The sequence below is a fragment of the Aotus nancymaae genome, unplaced genomic scaffold (assembly GCF_030222135.1).
Source record: "Aotus nancymaae isolate 86718 unplaced genomic scaffold, 86718_ANA_hifiasm-v0.15.2.pri h1tg000002l, whole genome shotgun sequence".
NCBI lineage: Eukaryota > Metazoa > Chordata > Mammalia > Primates > Aotidae > Aotus > Aotus nancymaae.
In genome coordinates this window covers 56,925,876-56,949,692 of record NW_026988413.1, presented here as the reverse complement: position 1 = coordinate 56,949,692, position 23,817 = coordinate 56,925,876, and the positions used below count along the sequence as shown (strand labels likewise).

At 37.8% G+C, this 23,817-nt stretch overlaps 1 protein-coding gene and 1 pseudogene across 6 annotated transcripts in view; both read left to right on the top strand.

Moving 5' to 3' along the window:
• Positions 1–23,817, top strand: part of MAGI2 (membrane associated guanylate kinase, WW and PDZ domain containing 2) — a 1,459,815-nt gene that overhangs the window by 770,306 nt on the left and 665,692 nt on the right. The gene's annotated exons all lie outside the window — the stretch shown is intronic.
• Positions 424–1,847, top strand: LOC135270078 (keratin, type II cytoskeletal 8-like; annotated as a pseudogene).

Genomic DNA, 23,817 nt, shown 5'->3' with positions numbered 1-23,817 from the left:
TCATGAGATGTCCACTGTGTGCCAAGCCCTGCAGTAAATTCTGGAAATAACACAGGAATCGAGCCACACATAGTCCTTGCATTCACAGAGCCTACACTTGTGGGGAATGTTAAGAAGTCAAGAGATAATGATAGCAGAGTGAAATAAATAGCAACTAGAGTGGCCATATGAAAGCATATAAGAGTGGTTCCTCACCCAGACATAGAGTTTCTTGGATAAGATGAAATCTATATAAGTCCTCAAAAAGGATTAAAGGTTATCCAGGTTAAAAAATATTCTAGGCAGAGGGAACAGCCTGTAAGAAGTCACAGAGGTAAGGATTTAAGAATCATTTAAAAGAAATGGAAGGGAAGAAGCAGCTTCTCTGCTCCTTCAGGAATCTCCACCTGGTTCAGCCTGCCTGCCTCCACTCCTGCCTCCACCATGTCCATCAGGGTGACCCAGAAGTCCTACAGGGCGTCCACTTCTGGCCCCTGGGCCTTCAGCAGCTGCTCCTATACGAGTGTGCCCAGTGCCCGCATCAGCTCCTTGAGCTTCTCTCTGAGCTTCTCCCGAGTGGGCAGCAGCAGCTTCCAGGGTGACGTGAGCATAGGCTATGGTGGGGCCAGCGGCATGGGCATGGGCATGGGAGACATCACCATCACCAGAGCCTGCTGAGCCCCCATAACCTTGAAGTGGACCCCAACATCCAGTCCGTGCGTACCCAGGAGAAGGAACAGATCAAGACCCTCGACAAGTTTGCTTCCTTCATCAACAAGGTACAGGTCCTGGAGCAGCAGAACAAGATGCTGGATATCAAGTGGAGCCTCCTGCAGCAGCGAAGATGGCTCGGAGCAACATGGACAACATGCTCCAGAGCTACATCGTCAACCTTAGGCAGCAGCTGGAGACTCTGGGCCAGGAGAAGCTGAAGCTGGAGGCGGAGCTTGGCAATATAGAGGGGCTGATGGAGGACTTCAGGAACAAGTATGAGGATGCGTACAGAGATGGAGAATGAATTTGTCCTCATCAAGAAGGATGTGATGAAGCTTACACGAACAAGGTGGAGCTGGAGTCTCACCTGGAAGGACTGACTGACAAGATCAACTTCCTCAGCAGCTGTATGAAGAAGAGACCCGGGAGCTGCAGTCCCAGATCGCGGACACGTCTGTGGTGCTGTCCATGGACAACTGCGCTCCCTGGACATGGACAGCATCATCGCTCAGGTTAAGGCACAGCGGGAGGAGATCGCCAACCGCAGCAGGACTGAGGCTGAGAGCATGCACCAGATCAAGTATGAGGAGCTGCAGACGCTGGCTGGGAAGCACAGGGATGACCTGCGACTTACGAAGACTGACATCTCCGAGGTGAACCAGAACATCAGCTGGCTCCAGGCTGAGATTGAGGGCCTCAAAGGTCAGAGGGCTTCCCTGGGGGCTGGCATCACAGATGCTGAGCAGCACGGAGAGCTGGCCATTAAGGATGCCCTGCCAAGCTGTCTGAGCTGGAGGCCGCCCTGCAGCGGGCCAAGCAGGACATGGAGCTGCAGCTGCATGAGTACCAGGAGCTGATGAACATCAAGCTGGCCCTGGACATCGAGATAGCCACCTACCACAAGCTGCTGGAGGGCAAGGAGAGCTGGCTGGAGTTTGGGATGCAGAACATGAGTATCCATACAAAGACCACCAGCGGCCATGCAGGTGGTCTGAGCTCAGCCTATGGGGGCCTCACAAACTCTGGGCCTCAGCTATGGCCTGCGCTCCAGCTCCTTCAGCCTCACCAGCACCACCAAAGCCGTGGTTGTGACGAAGATTGAGACCTGCAATGGGAGGCTGGTGTCCGAGTCCTCTGACGTCCTGCCCAAGTGAACAGTTGTGGCAGCCCCTCCCAGCCTGCCTCTCCTGAGGCTGCCCCAGAGCCTGGAAGGGAGGCCCCTGTGAAGGGGAGCATGGGGAACCAGAGACCCACTCGAGGGTCAGCCCTAGTCCTCAGCCCACCCACTGGGGAATTTACTGCCTGGGGAACCCCCTCGCTCTTGCCTCCAGCTGCAAAACAATTCAATTGCTTTTTTTTTTTTTGTCCAAAATAAAACCTCAGCTAGCTCTGCTGAACTAAAAAGGATATGGAAAAGGAAAGTCAAGGCCATCATAAAGACACTTGCAAGCCATGTGAAAATGTTGTGCTCTATGAATTTGCATGTTAGTGCAGCTTTGTATGCAATGCCATTTTATAGTTACATGAACCCACAGGATTTAAGATCTGGAAGGAATTCTGAGACCATTTTCTACTCTCCTTGCTCATTTGCTGAGTACTCCATTTAGAATGACTATTCAGGAAATATTTTTAAAGTACCTGTATTTAAGCAATTATTTAAAAGTTTTCATCCTCTCTTCCACTTTCCTGTAAGGCCAGTAATAATGTTTTTTATTTTATGGTCAGTGAAATAATGGAACATCCATAGGGACAGAATTTAAATCTAAAGCCCTGAGTAGAAACAAAACTTGAGTTAATTCCTATATTCAGTAACATTTGTATGTTCTCCCTTATACAGCAATATAAACAAATATAGTTTACCCAATGTGCTAGAATTACTCTCTATTCCTAGATATAGATTAGAAATATTTTAAAAAGAGAGACAAAAAAGTATCTGGTGAGTGGCAGCACATTCTCAAGGTAATGTCTACAATTCTTCAAATTTTATAAATATTTTTGCTTCTTAATGCTATGATGAGAGTTGGGGAGGGAGCAGCGGTCAGAGAGGAATGGGAATTTGCCAAAACTGTGAGCCTTCCCTGTTGTGAAACATGCGTGGTGTTACGGAAACTCATATGCTGCTCTGTGATTTACATGTAAGATTCACTCCTGCCTCAAGTTCACCACATTGTGAGCAGTGTGGTTAGCACATTCGCTAAGTGTGTCTTAGAATGACTGAATTCTGTATTTTAATGTATATTAAAATTGTATAGAAATTTGTCAACAATGAAAAGATAGGAAAATAGAAATTACAAAATGGTACCTTCAAGTTCTTTAAATATTTGGGATTTTTTTTCTAAGAAAAAAGATCTAAAGCCAAATGAAAGGTTTTGAGAGAGGAAAAGTTATTATTTAATAACTCTTGCAAAAGATGATTGCATACCCTATTATGATACTTGCATGAGAAGTCTGTATACCATATTCATGGTTTTTCAGTTATTGGAAAGATAAACATGTAGTTAAAATTGCATAATTGGTTTAAGCAAAAGAAATACTACCAATAAGACTAACATAAGAATGTCCATAACAGCTCTAATCATAAGAGCCTCAAACTGGAAACAACACACATACAACAATTGAGTGACCATGTAAATTGTGATATTACAATCAAATACTACTTAACAATAAAAGGGAATGAATTACTGATACATAAAACAGCATGGATAAATGTTAACAAAACATTTAAGCTTAGCAAAAAAGCCAGATCAAAAAGAGATACACATTGTGTAGTTTCATTTATATGAAATCTTAGAATGAGGAAAAACTAATCTGTAGTAACAGAAAGCAGATTAATAGTTACCTGAGGGTCAAGTGGGAGAGACAGAGAGAAAACTGCAAATGAGTATGGAACATTTGGGGTGATGGAAATGTTATCAATCTTTATTAGTAATTGGAGGTTACACAGATGTATGTATTTGAAAAACCAGTCATCAAACCTGGATCATTTTATTTAAATTGTACCTTGATTTTAAAATTCAAAATAATATGGTTTTAGTGTTTTTCTGATAATATCTGCTTACAGAATATGGGATAATTATGATGAATGTTAATTGTTCTAAAAGTGATATATTGAATAATGAGAATATTGCAGAATTTTTAATATATATTTTGGTATTATTAGGTTGTACCATGGCTATAATCTGTGAACTAGAGTGGTCATACTCTTCAGTAGGATAGAGAATTTTAAAGATTTACTAAAATTTAATATGTAAATTTAAAAATTTCTCACACTTTAATGTTGTATTTCAATTTCAATCTCCTATTCCATAATGGTTATCACTGTGCTGTACTGCGAAAGACCAAATCAAAAGAATATTGGCTGAATTCCAAAAAACTCCAACTGGCAGTGTGAAGGCGATTTTGATATCTTCTATTTAAAGAGAGTACTAAAAAATAGTTTTAAGTTTCTGAGACTATTACATTTTCATAAACTTCTCTTGGCAGACCCTAAGCATATTACAGGGATCCATCACAGTTAACTATTGATATAATTATTTCTTCCTTTATATTTTATCTTTCTTTGAGACACATTTGTCAGTTGTATTTTAGAGTTGTAAAAATTGTGAAGCACAAGATCTGGTAAATCTTGTATTAGCATTAATTTCTAATCACACTTCTTTCTAGCCATGTTGGGGATAGGATGTGTTGCCTCACCTGTCACTTCAAAGGAGTCAATGCTTATGCTTTATGTTCCTTTTCACCTCACACTGATGAAAGTATTTATGCTTTCCATTATACCTTCTTACACTTCTTCGAACCACAAGGATTAAGTGAATTTAAATGATCCTTTCAGTAGAGATAAAAGGTCAAGAATCTGTGGTCTTTTCTTCTAAGGTGTATTTCTTGTTTTTCTTTTAAAAGCCTTGCAGTATTTCAGGCATTTAACCTAGGACCCCCCTTTTTTTTTGAGAAGCCAATTGTTAAGCCTGCCAGAACTAAACATATTGAAACATAATATTTAATAAGAACTTGATTCTGTTTTTGGCAGGAAGAAAAGAATTGGTTGGTCCTTTCCTTTTTCACAGTGAGCCAGACAGACAACCTCAGCCAAAGGCTAAGTGAGAGACCAGCAATATAATTTTAAATAACACCTTGACCTTCTGGTGAAAGGCTAAAAAATAGGTGATAGCTCATTTTGTTATTACATTGGGTAATTTAGTACAGCTACCACAAAGCCTTTGTAAAATGAGGCTAGATACAAATCAATCAAGAGGTTAAATGAACATGAGGTTTTTCAGAGCTACATAGTCTTTAATATGCTAAATGTGATTACCACATTATTTTTGTCAGTCCCACACTTATTTTGCTATGTGTATATAAGTTTGTTTGTTTGTTTTGTTTGTTTGTTTTGTTTTTTCTTTTCGTTTTTAGGCAGAGTCTTACTCTCTTGCCCAGACTGGAGTGCAGTGGCCTGATCTCGGCTCACCGCAACTTCTGCTTCCCAGGCTTAAGCAGTTCTCCTGCCACAGTCTCTTAAGTAGCTGGGATTCCAGATGCATGTCACTACTGCACAGCTAATTTTTGTATTTTTAGTAGAGAAGGGGTTTCACCATGCTGGCCAGACTGATCTTGGACTCCTGACCTCAAATGATCCACCTATCTCGGTTCCTGCCGACCTCTTTCTGCTGGGTTTACAGGTGTGAGCCACTGCACCTGGCCTATAAGTTCATTTTGCACTTTAAATGTTCAGTTTTTCCTTCTGTCATCTAGAAAAGTTAGATGTCATGGCAACCTTTTAAATTATCAATGCATTCAACATACATGTATTGGACAACATTTCTGTGCTACACGTTGGACAAGGTACTAGGAAATTATTTAGGTCTGGTGTTATCTCTGCTGAGCTGAGACTGTCTCTCTCCTGTGAGTTCCATGCTCTACATGTTTAACAATTCTGCCTAGCATTTCTAATTTTTAGGAGTTAACATTTTCATTAGGACATTACGAATCTGGTAACAACATTTCACACATGTATTTTAAGCTGCAGTTTATCTCTGTGTGACTATATTTAGCTCCTTAACAGGGGGACTCTGAGACCCAAAAGAGTTGACACAAGAATTAAAGCAGGGGTGAGTCACGTGTTATGTAGCATTTATATACTCCTAATAATATAATTGATAACAGTAAAAGCTTTGGGTTAGCTGAGAGTCTCAGGAGTCATCTCTGCTTAGGAGTGAGATGAAAACCTGACTGTGTTCAGGATTCACCAGGGGTATGTGTTCAATGCCAGTTTCCCTAGACCTTTCCCTACAAAGGTCTGAGTCAGTGCTTGAAGGGGCAGATTCAGTATTTATTTTTCAACTAAGCTCTAATGCAATACAGCTGGACTGAGTACCGACATTTGGAAACCAGTGATGTAGCCCAGTCTCCAGTATGACAGAAAAATTGCACTTACATCTTGCAATAATGAAGCTCATTCACCCCTGCTTGAATGCTGCTAGTAACAGAGAACTTAGTACCTTTGTAGGGGAATGTTTCTCACTTTTAGCCACTTCTAGTTATAAGAAAGTGTTTCCCTTAGCTGAGTTAGTATGTTCTTGCTTTCTGTGTCTTCTGCCTTCCAGACTTACACAAAATAAAACTTATTTCTCTTCTTTAGTATAGTCCTCCCATAGGCTGTAATTTGAAGATAGCTAAATCTGCTCTCCTTTAGAAATCTGCACTCAGCTTAACAATATTTTGAACGTTGTAGCCTTGAATCACATTATGATGGGTAAAGAGATGTAAATACAGCTGGCCTTCAGATACATTTCCATCTATAAAATTCTCCATCAGACCCTCTTCTCCCTGCCCCCCACCCCCTGCCCCTCGCCCCTTTGGGAAGCTGACAGCTATCACTTGAAATGGGGAGAAGCCTGTGATGAAAACACATGTAACTACATGATTTACCTCTATCTGGCTAATATAGGGACACAGATCACACAGAAGGTTTCCCCTGCCAGTATTAATGAAGAAGAGATGACTGAAAGGTAGCCATGGTGATGGGTGTGTAAGAAGGGGAGAAGTTAACACTTTTGTGGATGGGAAAGTGTCAGAAGCGATTTGGAGTTCTCAGAGAGAACATCTTGGCAGTGAATTCCGTTAGCCATCAACCAAAGCAAGGAGAATGGCTTGCAAAGGTGCCTCGTTAATCTCAATAAAAGGTAAACTAAAGGGAGAGGAGACAGCAAAGGAAGAGCTAAAGTCAGTTCTCATTGTTGTTTTTTTCCCTCTATGGGCTCATTTTTCTTTGAAAAAAAAAAAATCACATTTCATCTTCAATGTATCATGACCTTCTCAGAATGAATTCTCAAGAAAATAAGCAAAAACACACCTTTCAATGTGAATAGGGAAAAGAACCAAAGCATGGCATGCTGAATAAAAGCATGCTATTGACCAAAAAGAAAAAGAAAAAAAGAGCAGGAACCCATCAACTTCTTTTGCTCTGAGAAATGTTTTGAATGTAAGTACTAATATTTTGGTGGTAGAGTGTCATCTGTGCTCGTAGTAGCCCAAGGGTCAGAATAATAATGATCATGACATTTGTCCACAGAACCTTTCTGCCTGCCTTCCCTCTCTCTCCTGGCCTCTCTTTATCCCCTTCTTTGTCTCCCTATCAGCTATCAGTTACAGCAATATTATTTAAAAAAAAAATAGCAAGCCATTGTTGAACACATACTGCATGCTAACCTATATATTTATCATGACTTTCCATTCACAAGGAACCACATGTACTTTTTTATGGGTTGTTTAAGCAGAAAAACTGGAAATGAATTAAAATTATGTTCTTGTGCTTCTCTAGCTGCTGCTAGAATGATCTCTAGAGGATTTCACTCATGTGAGGCTGTTAGAAAGGATGGTGACAAATTGAAGGGAGTGCAGAGAAACAAAAGTGATAAAATTCTTAGAAAACAAGGTTTGTCAGAAAAGGTGAACCCAACTTGATATGTTCAGTCGGAAGGAAAAAAAAAAACCTAAGGGACATTTGAGACTGATCCAAAATACACAATGAAATATACACTGGGGCAGAAATCAATTATTCTCATTAACAAAAAGGACAGATCTTAGGGGGGCAGCCTTAAACTCTGCCAGGAATAAATAATGTGGGGTTCAACATTAGAAAAGTTTTACAATTTTTTCTAAACCCACCAGGTGAAAAAATCAGGCAGGAGGCGGTATTAAAAACAGGTGTCAAGAGACACCATTGTGAAAACTTCTTTGACAGCAACATTGAAGGTTGAGATGGGACATCCAGCCCACAGATAACATAATTTTTGTTTTAAATCGGTCCTGCTGTATGCAGCCTCATAAATGTAGCATGAGAAAACCTGTTAATATAAATTATGGCCGTATCGGTACCACAGGCTCTTCTGTATGTTAAAAATACAATATTGGAGTAATGGCTTTTGTTTGTACTAATTACCTGCCTGCTTTCATAGGCATAATTTGTCATTGTTCTGAAATTTTTTTGTCTGGCCACCGTAGAATTCCTGAATAATTTTGCATATGCATGGAACACAGACACTGAATATTAGTTATGCAGAGCATTTCATAGCTACATCTTTAAAGTTTTAGGGAAGGAAAAAAATACCTTTTTTTTTTCCTGGAAACAACTGAAAAGTTGACTCTTGTTCATATATTTCCATTTTATTTTCATTCCATTCCTTGGCTATCCACTCACCTCTTTTAATAATACAGAAGTAAATATCAACCAGAAACTTTAGGGTAATGTGAATTTTATCTTTTAACTAAGAAACACATTATATCTATAAGTGTTTCTTTTATAGACCTAAACAATTAAAGTGAAATTCTGAAAACCAGTAGCCCCAAAGAGCCCTTATTTAGGTTCTGCAGTTGGGTCTGTGTTAGAGATCAAAAGACCTGTTTTCCACCCAGTCATACAAAGGAAAGTGACCCAAAGTAATCCTAGTTTGTTATTTGGAGCTTATTCCAAGTGACTGTTAATTGAGGGATCATAGGCTGTGGATTCCTAGCTTCATATAGCAAACCTGAAACTCACTAATTATTCTCTTCTTTGATACTTCACTAAAAGGGTTATGGTAATTAATGTAGTTAAAAAAATACAAGCTCCATTTTATAAAATGAAATGTGGAAGAGAGATCCAAGATGGCTGATGATTAGCAGCTCGGGCACGTACCTCCCAGTGAAAGCGCAAAGAACGAGAGGACGCCACACTTTCAGACGAATATTAGTTGCTCACGGACCAGGAGATTCCCAGTGGAGGAGCTCCACGGGTCGCCAGGGCGACTCTTGTGGCCGGCGTGGCGGTTTTGCTGGTGCCTTAACACGCCAGTTCTTGGTGCAGAGTCCGGAGATTCCCGGGCAGAAAAGCACCATCAATCTTAACACCGCTGTTTTGGCCAGCTCAGTGGATTGCTCAGATTTCGGCGCAGGGAATCAACAAGTTGGACGTCAGAGACCCAGTTAGAAAGTCGGTAATTATAAAGACGACAGACGGACAAATATATAATGAAGGGAAGAAACCAGCGTAAAAAGGTAGAGAATACTCAAAATCAGAATGCCTCTCCCTCTACAGGGGATTGCAATTCCTCATCAGTAACGGAACAAGGCTTAATAGATTACACGTGTGTTCCAACAACAGAAGCAGGTTTCAAAACGTGGGTGATAAGAAACTTCTGTGAATTAAAAGAACTTGTTCTAACCCAATGCAAAGAAACTAAGAACCTTGAAAAAAGGTTTGACGAAATGTTAACGAGAATGGACAATTTAGAGAAGAATATAAGTGAATTGATGGAGCTGAAAAACACAACACGAGAACTTCGCGAAGCACGCACAAGTTTAAACAGTCGAATTGATCAAGCAGAAGGAAGGATATCAGAAGTCGAGGACCAGCTCAGTGAAATGAAACGAGAAGACAAGAATGCAGAAAAAAGGATGAAAAGGAATGAGCAAAGTCTCCAGGAAATATGGGACTATGTGAAAAGACCTAATTTACGTTTGATAGGTGTACCTGAATGTGATGAAGAGAATGAATCCAAGTTGGAAAATACTCTTCAGGATATCATTCAGGAAAATTTTCCCAACCTGGCAAGGCAGGGTAATATTCAACTCCAGGTAATACAGAGAACACCACAAAGATATTCTTCAAGAAGACCAACCCCAAGGCACATAATCGCCAGATTTATTAGGGTTGAAATGAAGGAGAAAATACTAAGGGCAGCCAGAGAGAAAGGTCAGGTTACCCATAAAGGGAAACCTATCAGACTTACAGCAGATCTCTCAGCAGAAACCCTACAAGCCAGAAAAGAGTGGGGACCAATATTTAACATCCTTAAAGAAAAGAACTTTCAACCCAGAATTTCCTATCCAGCCAAACTAAGCTTTATGAGCGAAGGAAAATTAAATCTTTTGCGAACAAACAAGTACTTAGAGAGTTGACCACCACCAGGCCTGCTTTACAAGAGCTTCTGAAAGAAGCACTATACATATAAAGGAACAACCAATATCAGCCTTTCCAAAAATATATCAAAAAGCAAAGAACTTTAACACAATAAAAAATTTACATCAACTTGTAATCCCAGCACTTTGGGAGGCCGAGGCGGGTGGATCACGAGGTCAAGAGATCGAGACCATCCTGGTCAACATGGTGAAACCCCGTCTCTACTAATACAAAAAATTAGCTGGGCACGGTGGCGCGTGCCTGTAATCCCAGCTACTCAGGAGGCTGAGGCAGGAGAATTGCCTGAACCCAGGAGGCGGAGATTGCGGTGAGCCGAGATCGCGCCATTGCGCTCCAGCCTGGGTATCAAGAGCGAAACTCCGTCTCAAAAAAAAAAAAAAAAAAATTTACATCAACTAATGGGCAAAACAGCCAGCTAGCATTAAACGCCGGTATTAAACTTATATATATTTTAATTGGATAAAAAGCCAAAACCCATCGGTATGCTGCATCCGGGCCCATCTTACATGCAACAATACACAAAGACTCAGAAGGAGGAAGATTTACCAATCAAACAGAGAGTAAAAATAAACTAATAAACAAAAAGCAGGAGATGCAATTCTCGCCTCTGATAAAGTAGACTTTAAAGCAACAAAGATCAAAAGAGGCGAGGAATGACATTACATAATGGCAAAAGGATCAATGCAACAAGAAGAGCTAACGATTCTATAGATCAACGAGATAGAAAATTAACAAGGATATTCAGAACTTGAACTCAGACCCGGAACAAGTAAACTTAATAAACATTTATAGAACTCTCCACTTCAAATACACAAAACATACATTACCACCTCACACCTATTCCAAAAGTGACTACATAATTGGAAGTAAATCACTCCTCAGTAATCGCATAGCATTTCATAGGTTTAAATTAAATATTGGTTGGCTGTTTGTTTGATATCTTCTTCCCTTATTCCTTCCTGACTACATCGTTAAGTATAATTATCAGTATAAAAGAGGTTTTCAATACCCATTATTAAATTGCATTCTAGCCTGGGCAAGAAAGCAATACTCCCATTCTCTCTCCCTCTTTCTTTTCCTTCTCCCTCCTCCCCATTCTCTCTCTCTCTTTCTCTTCCTTTTTCCTCCTTCCTATTCTCTCTCTCTTTCTCTTAAAAAAAAAAAAAAAAAAAAAAAAAAGAAATGTGTTTGGAGAATCTGTTGATAATGAGTATAATACACATTTATGTTTGGGTTCTTTTTTGGGGGACAACATTTAGTATTTTGAGGATGACATAAAGGATCCTTATTACACACATACTATATTGGGCTTAGCCAGTCCAGAAAGAGTATCTGGCATGAAGGCTATGAAAAACAACTCTTAGGTGATTAGAGGGTCTGAACCCTCTTAGACTTAGCGGGGAAGTCTTTTGTTGTATCATTGGGAGAAGCTCTGTTAATCTTATTAAACATTTAAAATTATCTGCAAGTTCAACACAAAGATCTTAAAACAAGACCCAGGAAAAACTGGTATTTTATCAGCTGTTTTATTACTTTTCAAGTTTCAGTGTACTATTCTCCAGCAAAGAAATGGAAACATTAGTAGTCAGTAACAGACCCAACAAAGACACTGTTTGCAGAGCAATAGCCTCATGTTAAAAAATGAGTGATCTTATGATTAGGGAAAGAATACGGAATTCTAATTGTTAAAGCACTGAGAATAACGGCAGTGCCTGGGTGTGGGATAAGGAAAGCATGTGGAAGGATGAGGGAATGCTTTACTTGTAGAACAGTACATACTTGAAGATTTCAGGATATAGAATCAATGCTGAATTCATTAAAGCAGGATTAGGAAACTAGGATGGCTGGACAATGATAGAAATTGTATCCCTTTTCTAACTCCATCTTCCAAAAGCCCTTACAAACTTTCTCAGAGCTCATCAGTGGCCCCTTAATCAGTAAATCCAATGACTTGTCCTCTGCCACTTCTTATTTGTTCATTCTCCACCCTTGACATCTTTCTTCATAGGCTGCCTTCCTATGGCTTCTATGATACCAAGTCTTCTGATACGTATGCAAATCCTCTGCTCATTCTTCTGTTTCTATTACTCTGTCCACCCTAAATCATCTTGTAGCACCATTGCGATAGCCTCTAAAAGGTCCTCCTGATCGGTATCGCCTTTACGATGAACAAGACAATCAAGAGTCCCTGCTCTACTTGAAAAAATTCAATGGCTATCCCCACTATAAACACTTCAGGACTCACATTCTAGGTTCTTCACAACCAACTTTATCACCATTGCATTTTTCATCGGTCCTCGTCTCGCCAAATTGGTCATAATTCACTTCTAGATTTATTACAAGTTAGAGTCTCTCAAAATTTAGTAATAGTCTACTTATTATTGTTCTTATAAACAACGACAAAAGATTTTAGGTGGTTGAAAAGAATACTTACCATACAATAAAGCAAAAGAGTTTTAAATTTTGAAAGTCTGTATTGTTTTTATCCTCTTCCTTTTATTTTAATATCCATTAAAAAAAAAGGAAAAGTTACTCATGAGAGTTCATCAATAAAGAAAATTGAAAATGCCATCATTCCTAAGGGAAATTTTAAACATTTCATGTTTATGTACCTAAAATATCGAACAGTGTTGTATATATCTTGACTCTAAAATTTTATTTTCTGAAACAAAATATTTTTTATTGGAAGATCGAAATAGAGATTAAAGCTAGAATTTGTCCTACCTATACTTTGCAAATAATATTTTAATTCTTGTTGGGATTAAAATTGCTGTTTCTTAAAAAAGAATTACAGGATTACAGAGACTTTTAAAAAATTTACTTGGTCATTGCATTTTTGTCTTTGCTGTAAAGACTATTCTTTTGTACATCTTCACCACTGCATTAAGATGTTAGTGTAATTAAGCTGTCATATAGAGGTTGTGATTCTGAATTTTCTAAATTAATGCCTCAGGTTTTTATGAGAAATACATTTATGGAAATTCTTCCTCTCCTTCTTTCCCTGACTAGTCTCTCTTCTATTTTTCTAGGGTTGTGACACTGACTGCCTTCTCTCCTTACTCTGTCAAGTCTCTGAGTAACCTTCCTCATGTTTGTGACTTCACTTATCACATGTGTACTGTTAACTTCTCCCCAAATTTCCTTTTTGTGCATGAGACCCACCTATAAAAATATATACTATATGGCAGCATATATTTCAGACTGATGTTCTGAGAAGAGTAAGAGCTTTGGAAGTGGAAAGAGGTAGATTTGGTTCTATCAGTTCTCATCTGGGGAACTTCAAACAGGGTAGGTGATCTCTTTGATCCTCATTTTCTTCATATGTAAAATGAGGATATTAGTTTTATCTTAATATGGTTGAATAATACAATATATAAAAAATGGCAAACAGAGAATCTGCTGGGTAATAGATAATTAGTAAGCAACAGTGGTTGCTATTATAAATTTATTCTTTATGGTTTATAACAGACCAGGAATATGAGAGAAAATATGTCTATTTGAAATATACCAAAGAAAAGTATCGACTTCTCCCCTCCACATGTACAAACTGTTTGATTCTGGCCTAATTGATAAGTATACATCTAGGGGTTATTGACCAGTGGGTCTCAAACAGGGGCAGTTTCACCCTACGGTGAGGCACTTGGAAATGTGGATATGGGGAATGCATTTCTGGTTGCTGCAATATCTGGGGAGTGTGTGCTATTAGCATTTCGTGGGGGGAGTCTGGGGGCGAAGGCAGGCATTTTAAATGTCCTACAATGAGCAGGATAATCCCAACAAAAAGGTACTTGTCCAGGATGCCAGTAGCACCTCCAAGGAGATGATCCTACAGTGTCACCCTCCCTTAGCCATGGCTTGTCAGTGTAAGGCCCTGAGAATTAAAACTCATTTTTAGGACCACCCTCTAAGCATGAGCCGCTGTCAAGATCCATTGAGCTTAGTGCTTATCCCAGCCCTCTCAGGCCTTTTCCAGACCCAAGACTTATTAACCAAGCATCTGAAAGACTATAAGGAAGAAGGTGATAAGCTTACTCCACTAAGGAGCACAGATAGGAAATGAATTCCTACTGGGTTAAGAGGGATTTAGGTCAGCTCTACAAAGAATGATTTGATTATGAATGTTGTCAAAACTCAGCATAGGTTACAAATGAAAGTGTTTAAATCTCCTTCAGAGGATATTAAGAGCAGGATTACCCCTCTTACTGGAAATGTGGATATAATCCTGTCTAGAAGCAGGAAGTGGATAAGAAGGTGGTCTCAAATGGTTCCTTCTAGTTCTGTTACATGAACACTAAAAGACCAGCTAGCATTTTGTAAAATAGATCCTCTCTTTCTCACTCATGTTCCTTTATTGCTTCCTACTTCCCACTTTTACAAACCCCAAACCTAAGAGAGCTCACTTTGTTCTTGAGAGTAACCATACTTACTATGTACTTCCCTTGAGAAACCCTAGCGTTCGGTTAGTGGGAAATAATATAATGATAACTCATTATATTCCATTTAAGTACATGCTGTATATACCCAAATAACATCACAGAAGATTATATATACATAAAAGATTATGCACATAAACATTAATCCATGTTAATGGTTCTTGGGCTATTTCTCTCGATTGAAAGGATCTGAGGAATTGTAAATACCTCATTATTTTTCAGAGGCTGGGTGGGAATCATCAAGAGAGGACTGTGATAACTGATGGCTAAAAATGCAATCAAATATATGTATCTAGTTGTTTTTATTTTATGTCTCTATTTGGATAAAATGTAAAGATAGAGGAAAAAGACTTCAATGCAACTATTTCCTTTTGATTTGGTTTAATGAATGTCTAATCACCAGTTGGACTGATTTTCTCACTGGTTGTTGAACAAAGCTAACTATGCTGACTTCATGTTTGCTTTGTTGATTGCTTCTGGGGTGGGCAAAATGTAGAGAGAACTGACACATGTAGGCCCTGATCCTAGGGCACAATTTCATTATGTTTTCTTAAAATGAAAGCACCTCATCTCTGATCACAGTTTCCCTTCATTGATATTACCTCCTAGATGTTAATGGTTCCATTACATTGTTTCACAGTGCTGTGGTGCTTCCTCCTGCCTGTCTTTTCTAAGTGTAAATTCTAGAGTAGTATTTTCTCTTTGGAAGTCATTTGCCCCTTCACTTCATCAGAACAAGTTTGTGATCATGAACACTTTCTGTATTTGAAAGGATCTCTCTTTAATATAAACTTTATAAACAGTACACGTCACTAATAGATTAGAGGTGTGCTCATTTAAGATTTTAATGTCTTTTATATACAGATAATTATTTAACATTTTGATAACTTTTTTAAAGTGTTTGAATCACTTATTTATCTAACACATATTTGCTAAAAGCATATGTTCTTGGCATTGGGACAGTTGGCTAGAAGCTGGGAATTGACAGATGAAAAAGATTTGGTTTCTGACTCCTAGGAGATAAGTCTAATAGGGCAGATAGGCATGTAAACAATTATAATACAGTGCAGTAAGTGCTATAATATCAATATGTAATAAGTGCTGTAAGAATATAGAAGTAGGGATGCCCCACTGTCTCAGAGATGGGGTCGGAGGAGAAAAGAGTGAAGAGGAAAGAGTGCACAAAGGAGGTGACATCCGAGCTGAAACTTGAAAAGTAGAATTTCATAGAATTTCATGGGTGAGGGCAGAGTGAAGGCAAAGTAGACATACTTAATGTCTCACTGTTAGTCTAAATTGTCTTTGTTTAGGAGTTAAGCAGGAATAAATGAATGAAATAGTATTCTTGATATAAATTAGGTAGAAAGTTTAGCAGTTATTAGGTCAGATAAATTGCTCACTTGGAATATGTAATTTGGTGAGAAGGAGAGGGATCTTTTTTGAAAGTGGAATAAAGTTACTTCATTTTTATTTTTTGTAACATTCTCCATATTTCAGAATGATAAATTCCAAAAATATAACAAGAGACAACACAAATGCCCCTGCCATTTTATTATTATGTCTATAAGTCATTTGGGCAACATGGTTACAATTCATACAGTGAGTCTAAATAAATACTATAGTTATTAAAGCTGTCCTGTGGTTGGTGGGAGTTTGTATTGATAAGGACTGTGATATCTCATCACTCAAGGAATCAACAGGAAAAAAAGCAAGCATCTAGTACATGCAGCTATGGTCTAATGTGAAAGATACAGGTTAGGTTAGGAGATAAAGAATAAATACTAAAGGAATTAAGTGAGCATATAACTTATTATCCAAACTATTACAGAAAGAAGGGGTTAACTAATACATCAGAACAACAGGAATAAACTAAGTTGATGTTGAGCAAACCTTACCACCCTACTAATGAGTAGAGTCCCTCTCCAAATGAGTTATACAAGTAATAAAAACTCTGGGGATAAAGGGGAAGATCACTTTGAGTGGAGAGCAGGCAATATAATTGACTGGTTAAAGGATGATGATACCTTTTCATGTGTGAGTGTTACCATGGGCATACGTATTGAAGGCAGGAATATTCTGGAAAATAAAGAATATTTCAAGAGGGACAGGGTAGTAGACTATGTAAAATTGCCAGAAAAATTAAAGGATAAATAAAAGGTGAGATTCATGAAGACCTCATTGGATTTGGAAATTAGTTTCCACAAGATAGTTTTCAACTACCCCATTCTCTTCTTAGTCCAACTACCCAATTAAAAGTGTTCCCTCTCTGATCAGTACTGCCTCCCTAAGCTTCGTTAGGTCAGTTCTACTTCTCCAGTACCTGAACTTGAATATGAATTTTTCCTCTGCCCCTTTCTTGGAGGTTTTCCATGCATCCCACACTTGCCCATGACTAGTACTTAGATTTTGGTTCTGTCCTTTGGTTCAGTCTGTGCCCTGAAGCCATGCACCAGCCCTGTCTCCTGACAGCTCCCCCAGACTGTGTGCTATGCAGAGCACTAGGTTTTCTGCTTGATTGTAAGGGGTGAGCAGAAAGTGTTAAATTCGGGTAATTCATTTAATATCTCTAGAGGCCATGTTTCTCATTCAAAAAACTCAGACGATTGGATGAAATGATGTAATAAATGCCAAAGTGTTCTAATTTTCTAGTAGAAGAATCCCCAGCAAATCCATTCTTATGGGAAGACTCCTTAACTCAGAAGAAATCGTGTGAGGTTGAAAATGCCAATCATCCAACGCAAAGCCTTGTGGGAAATGTCTTAGAAATGGTCATTGGTTGATAATGCTTATTTTTTTAAAGATAGAAAAAACCAGTCTTCACCTAACTACGTGCCTGGCTCATTTAAATTTTCTTAAGTACCATTCTTATTAAATGATGCTTTCCTTTTAAAAATCTTTCTTTAACTGAAAAGTAAGAAAGCATGAAAAAGGCACTTTATGCCATTTAAAAGTCATCTGCAAATCTAAATTATATGTTACTATAAAATAGAGAAAAAAGATAGGCTTCTATATATTTATATATGTTATATACATAAACCTTTTATATAAAAACCTGACATGTACTAACGTATGAAGAGACTTAGTAGAGCCAGATCAACACAACTGATAAATTATAACACCTACAGTGTAACAAAGTAGTATGACTGATATTATTACCTAACTGCAAATAATATTTTGGGCCATGTTCAAAGGAGGCCTGATGTAATGGAGCTCAACTTATACTTTCCTGTCAATCTACTACTTTTAAAGAAGGTATGAAAATGAGGGAAAAGAAAGGAAAGAATAATGGGAAGTTAAAGAAAAAAAACTATTTAACTAAACTGAGTTATGTTGACTCAAACTTGGGGAAATTATCTTAAAGCAGCTAGGATAACAGCCTGTCAGGCCTTTCCTCCCCTACCATGAGTACTACATGGAGCATAAAATTTTGAATCAGGGGAATGCTTTATTTGTTTAGTAAGAGAATGCCTCAATGTATTTGTCAAGAAAGCAGCTATTAAATACATACTCATTATTTATGGTAGTCCTGAAAAGATACAAAATTAAAATGCACTGATGCTAGCATTAGTATAATAGCCACGTTCATCACAGAACCACATTTCTTTAAAAATACTAGATATGATTACTCATCCATAATATAATATGCCTGCTTTGTAAAAAATAAAAATAAATAAAAACACCTGTTTTCAAAAATGTGCCAAACACAGAGTGTGTTAAACTCACCTGTGACACTGGATTGAGCTGCAGTAATCTCTGGTTTTCCCTTCAATTCTTGCTCTTTAGCATTGAGAACACTGGTCATACAGATACATACTTTAAAAAAAAACAGTTTTAGAGAAGAATTAACTTTGTAAGTTGGCTTTTCCAATAAAACATTTCTTCAGGTTAAAAGAGTAATACCTGAAGTGTATAGAATAACAAGCACTCAGAAATATGAGGTGGCTGCTTAAATTAGAAAAGGCCTGAATCACCAAGAAAACAGTGTGAAAATCTAAACATTCTTATTTGTTCTTGTATTGAGCACCGAGGTTTCTTCCTTATCCTCCTTTTATATAGTCTTGCCTTAGCTGAAGCAACATATTATGAATTCATTTAGCTTTATGTTTGTTTAAATGTGATTCTATAATGGCATTATGTCTTTTGGGACCATGGAATCATTTAGAAGAAAAATTACCTCATTCTTCATAATAGATTTTGTGAGAATATTACTTTTCTAATGTTTTAGTCTACTGCATATACTTATTACTGAATATATGGCATTGATATTGACATTGCCCTTGCCCAAAGCTAGCAGGTCACTGGTGACTTAGAATCAGTGAAAACAATATCCTTCTAACTTCTAAATGGTGTTTTAGAATATATCATATTCTTCATTCATAAAGCATAGTGTGGTCTGTGGAATGATGTCTTGTTTAAAGACGGAACTAGGCCAGTGTGCATATAACACTAGTTGAGTTTTGGACACATCCTTCAATCCTGTCCTCAGGTGCATCATTAACTTGCTCTGCACCTCTAATTTAACTTCATTTCCATTTGGAAAACAAGAAGGACGATGGTTATAAAAACAGGATTGTTTATAACCTACTGAGGTCATATTTATGGCTTGCTCTGCATATTTAGTGCCTTACAATTTCTAAATAGATCTTACTCATATTACTTCATCTGTGGGGTGGCAACGTAGGAATTCCTAGGTGAGATTCAGATTCATTGTCTTCCGTAAATCTGTAACAAAATAGAAACAGGAGCAAAGCCTGACTCCGAGTTCTCCTTGATGTTTTAAATTCTGCATCTTGATAAAATAAATGTGTTTATCATTAACAATCCAAACTAATAGCATTCTCTCCCTCCTTCCTTTCCTCGTCTTACCTCTGCTTGCCTGCACTAGCTTATTCTTGCTGCCTCAATCAACTTTCTTACCTTCTTACTCTTTTTTTAACCACAGAGAAACACACATTCAAATACATACACAATACAACAAAAACAGCAACCCATAATTCTCAATTTTGTAGGAATGAAAATATCCCTGGCTTTTTTTTTTTTTTTTTTTTGAGATGAAGTCTTGCTCTGTCACCCAGGCTAGAGTGCAGTGGCACAGTCTCGGCTCACTGCAACCTCTGCTTCCCGGGTTCAAGCAATTCTCCTGCCTCAGTCTTCCACGTAGCTGGGATTACAAGCACCTGGCACCACACATGGATAATTTTTGTATTTTTAGTAGAGATGGGGGTTTCACCATATTGGCCAGGCTGGTCTTGAACTCCTGACCTCAATGATCCACCCGCCTCAGCCTCCCAAAGTGCTGGGATTACAGGTGTGAGCTACCTGACCCAACCCCTGGCTCTTTTTATGGCCTTGAAATTGAATCAATTTGGAACTAGTTACAAAAACTAAAGAGTATGTCTTTGGTTCTTTGCAGTAACCGGCAGCAATGCTGAATGTCACTACTATGTCCCATGTACTTACTGGTAATTCTGAAGTTTTTTTAACCTAGATTTGGACTCTTATAAAAATAAACAATGTGTCAGTTTAATCTAATTTAAAAGAGAAAACTTTGTACTCATTTTGTACTTCTGTATTCAAATTTTGAACGTGTTTACTTTCTCAAGAGCTTTTTATATTTCAGGAATGCCAAATCACATTTTTCCTGCATAGTTTTCTATGTATGTATTCAAAACTTTATATAGTCAGGCCATTTCAATTTCCTTGATCTTAAACTTATAATAATTCCATTGCATAAACCCCAGTTAACTGTCCATGATCTTTTAAAAATATGCTCCCTTGGGCCTTAACGTTGAATAGTTGCATATAGTCTCCTTCCTGATTTGGTTAATTTGTAGTTTCTAATTCTATGTACAATAATTTGATTAGTCCATTATATTGGATGGGTGTAACTCATCTTCCCAGAGTTATAAAAGAGGGGAAACAAGAGGATTTGTTATTCACATTGATTTTAAAAATAAGGCAGACAGAATATTAAAAATTATATATTCTTTAACTTGCCCGAGAGAATCACTTAAAGTATAGAGGAGATACATTAACTTTTTTTTTTTTTTAGCTGCCTGATTTGGAGTGTTTAGTTTTGAAGCATTAGTTTGGGAAATTTGGGGCCTAACGTAGCTAGTACCTCACGCACGTTAGGCATGCCATACATATTTGTTCTTGCTTTTAATTATTTGAAATTCCTTCTATCTCAAAGAAACCTTGTTTTCTTCTGATTTAGAATCAGTTTATCTGTTGCCAAAATAAACAATTAATGAAACACTCTGCTGCACAATCGGGTGTAAAAAAAAAAATTCTTTGCTATTGGGATGAATTTTTCATGTATTTTCAGTTGAATTAGCACTATGCAAAAAAGTCTCTCTCCTTATTAACTTTCAACTACAAACTTTTATTAATATATAAAAGGTACACCTTAGACAAGAAAACCATTGGCATCAGCAGTATACCACATGGTCATGATTGTCTGTTTTAATTTAAGCCAGCAGGTCATTTATTAGTGTCTTCCATATACTATGTTGGTGTTTGATTTGTAGTTGCTGTACAGATATATTAACTATATTATGTCCAATAAGAGCAAAGTGATGAGCATATAGAAAATATTAGAACACTTACACAGTTCTGTGGAAAATAAAAGTAGTAATTTTAAAATGGCTATGATTGTTAATTTTACATGTCAACTTGACCAGGCTATTGATTGTCTAGATATTTGGTCTGACATTATTCTAGATGTGTCTGGGAGGGTGTTTTTGGATGAGATTAACATTTGGAAGAGCAGGTTGCCCACCCCCTACCCAGGCCAGTGTGAGTGGGTCTCAGCCAATTAGTTGATGTTCTAAACAAAACAAAAAGTCTGACCTTCCTGCAAGTAAAAGGGAACTCCTCCTGCCTGACTACTCTGAGCTAGGACATTAGTCTTCTTTTTGGCCTTTGTCCTTAAGCTGAAACATTAGTTCCTCTCGTGTCTGGAGCCTGCTGGCTTTTGGACTGAAACTTACACCATCAGATTTCCTGGTTCTCAGGTCTTGGTACTTGGATTATGACTAAGTACTTGATACTTGGCTGTCCTGGATCTCAAGCTTGCTGACTGCAGATCTTGAGACTTCTCAGCCTTCATAATTGTGTGAGCCAATTCCTTGTAACAAATCTCTTTATATGTACATATGTGAATACACACACAGAGAGATACATATTCTATTGGTTCTATTTCTCTGGAGAATCTTAACTAATAACAATGACCAAAAGTGTTTAAAAATTATTAAATATCATTAATGAAATGAGTCACTCACCAATTATATAGATGCTGAAGGACCAAAATAAGAAACATACAATATGTGAATTTTACATTCTATGTAATAAATGGTGATCAGTAAGTGGTAAAATGAAGATATTGGTAAAAGTTGAAAAGAGACATTTTTGAAGATAGTTGTTGACAATAGATGTTTAGTGATCCAGTAATAATTCAGAAGAAGGCTAAACATTTATTCCAAACTTTTATAGGCTAAGCATTATAAAAGTCATTGATGAAAGTTGTTGCACACCCCCAGATGTTTCCAGAGGTTTGGGTTTCGTTAGACTCTCATAAGTTTGAGACAATGCTAAGAGGTCATACCTTCTAACAGAGTGTAGAAACATGTACAAATGTCAGCATGCATCAGAATCACCTGAAGGACTCATTAAAATTTAGTTTGTCAGGGCTCAATCCAGAGTTTCTGATTCAATAGCTCCAGGGTGAGGCACAAGATTTTTCATGTCCGACTAATTCCCAGATAAAACTAGTTCTCCTTGCCTCTGAGAACCACACTTTGAGAACTATTATTTAATGAGGATGTTTCCTAAAAACAACTGTAGAGATCATCAATCCTGGCTATTACACATCTCAACAGTTTATTCAGATAGGTGGAAACAGCCATTTTGGAAAAAGATCCTTGGTTAAATGGATATCCAGAGAAGAAGAGCATGCCTTCTTCTGTCGTGTCTTCTGTGTTGCGCATTTTGTATTGCTATAAAGGAATACCTGAAACTGGGTAATTTATAAAGAATAAAGGTTTATTTTGGCTCATGGCTCTGCAGACTATATAGGAAGCATGATGCCAGCATTTGCTTGTGGTTAGGATCTCAGGAAGCTTTCATTCATGATAGGTGAAGGGAGAACAGGCATGTCATATGGCAAGAGAGGGAGCAAGAGAAAGAGCGGGAGGTCCCACCAGCCTCTTTTTAACAACCAGATCTAGTGTAAACTGTTGACCATGAGGAGGGCATGAGGTATCTAATTCCATGACCTAACACTTGCCACTAGGCCCCACCCTTAACATTGAGGATCACATTTCAACATGAAATATAGGGGGGCCAAACATCCAAGTTATATCACCTTCTTTAAAGGTCCTTCAAACATTTAAGGATCAGAAAGAACAACGAACATTTCTATACAGCAAAAATGCATTTTGGGACTTCTAAGCTAAAGCTTAAACTTGCTTCTTTAATCACTTTGCACTTAAAAACAATTAGAATTATGAATCACTTTTTTGGAAATAGAGAAGCTTCTTTTTATGCACAGCTTCAATTTAGCCTCCCAGTTAATGTCATCATGTAGAAATATAGAGATTAAGTATGATGTCTTCATTTTTATATTTCCTAGAGATACTTCTAAATCCGTAGCTTCATGATTTGGTTTTAAATAATTACAGACTTGGTAAGGAAAATCTGATAACTCTTCTAACATGTTGGTTTTAAAGAGGGCATTTAGACTCTGAAAACAATAAGCATCAGATGGTTTTAGCTGTGTTTACATTTCCTGTAGGATTCTTTCTTCATGCAGTGCCAAATGATTATAGTTAACTTTCATTTCCTTGGGAATTGATTATCGAGTTTGAGGGTACTTCTATTTTGTACGTTCCCTGCTTTACCCTCTGGCTGGCTCCAGCAAAGAAGCAAAGCTCACATCAACCAGTTTTGCAGCAAATAACAGGTTTGTTTGAATGAGAAGTTGAAATTGCTTTTTGAAATGAAATTTACGGCATGTCCATAAATTTCAGTCATACATGCTATCTCTGCTTTCCTTTACCATAGAAAATTAAGAGTCAACTCTAATTATTTTGCACAGTATATGTTTTAAATTTTTCCTTATTTCTCTGAGGCACATAATGCCTCCTTAGGGAAAGAAAAAAAGCCAAGTTATTGGCTATCTTCAAAAAACAAAAGAGAGAGACATAATTAAATTATGTTTTGCAAGCCTGTGGG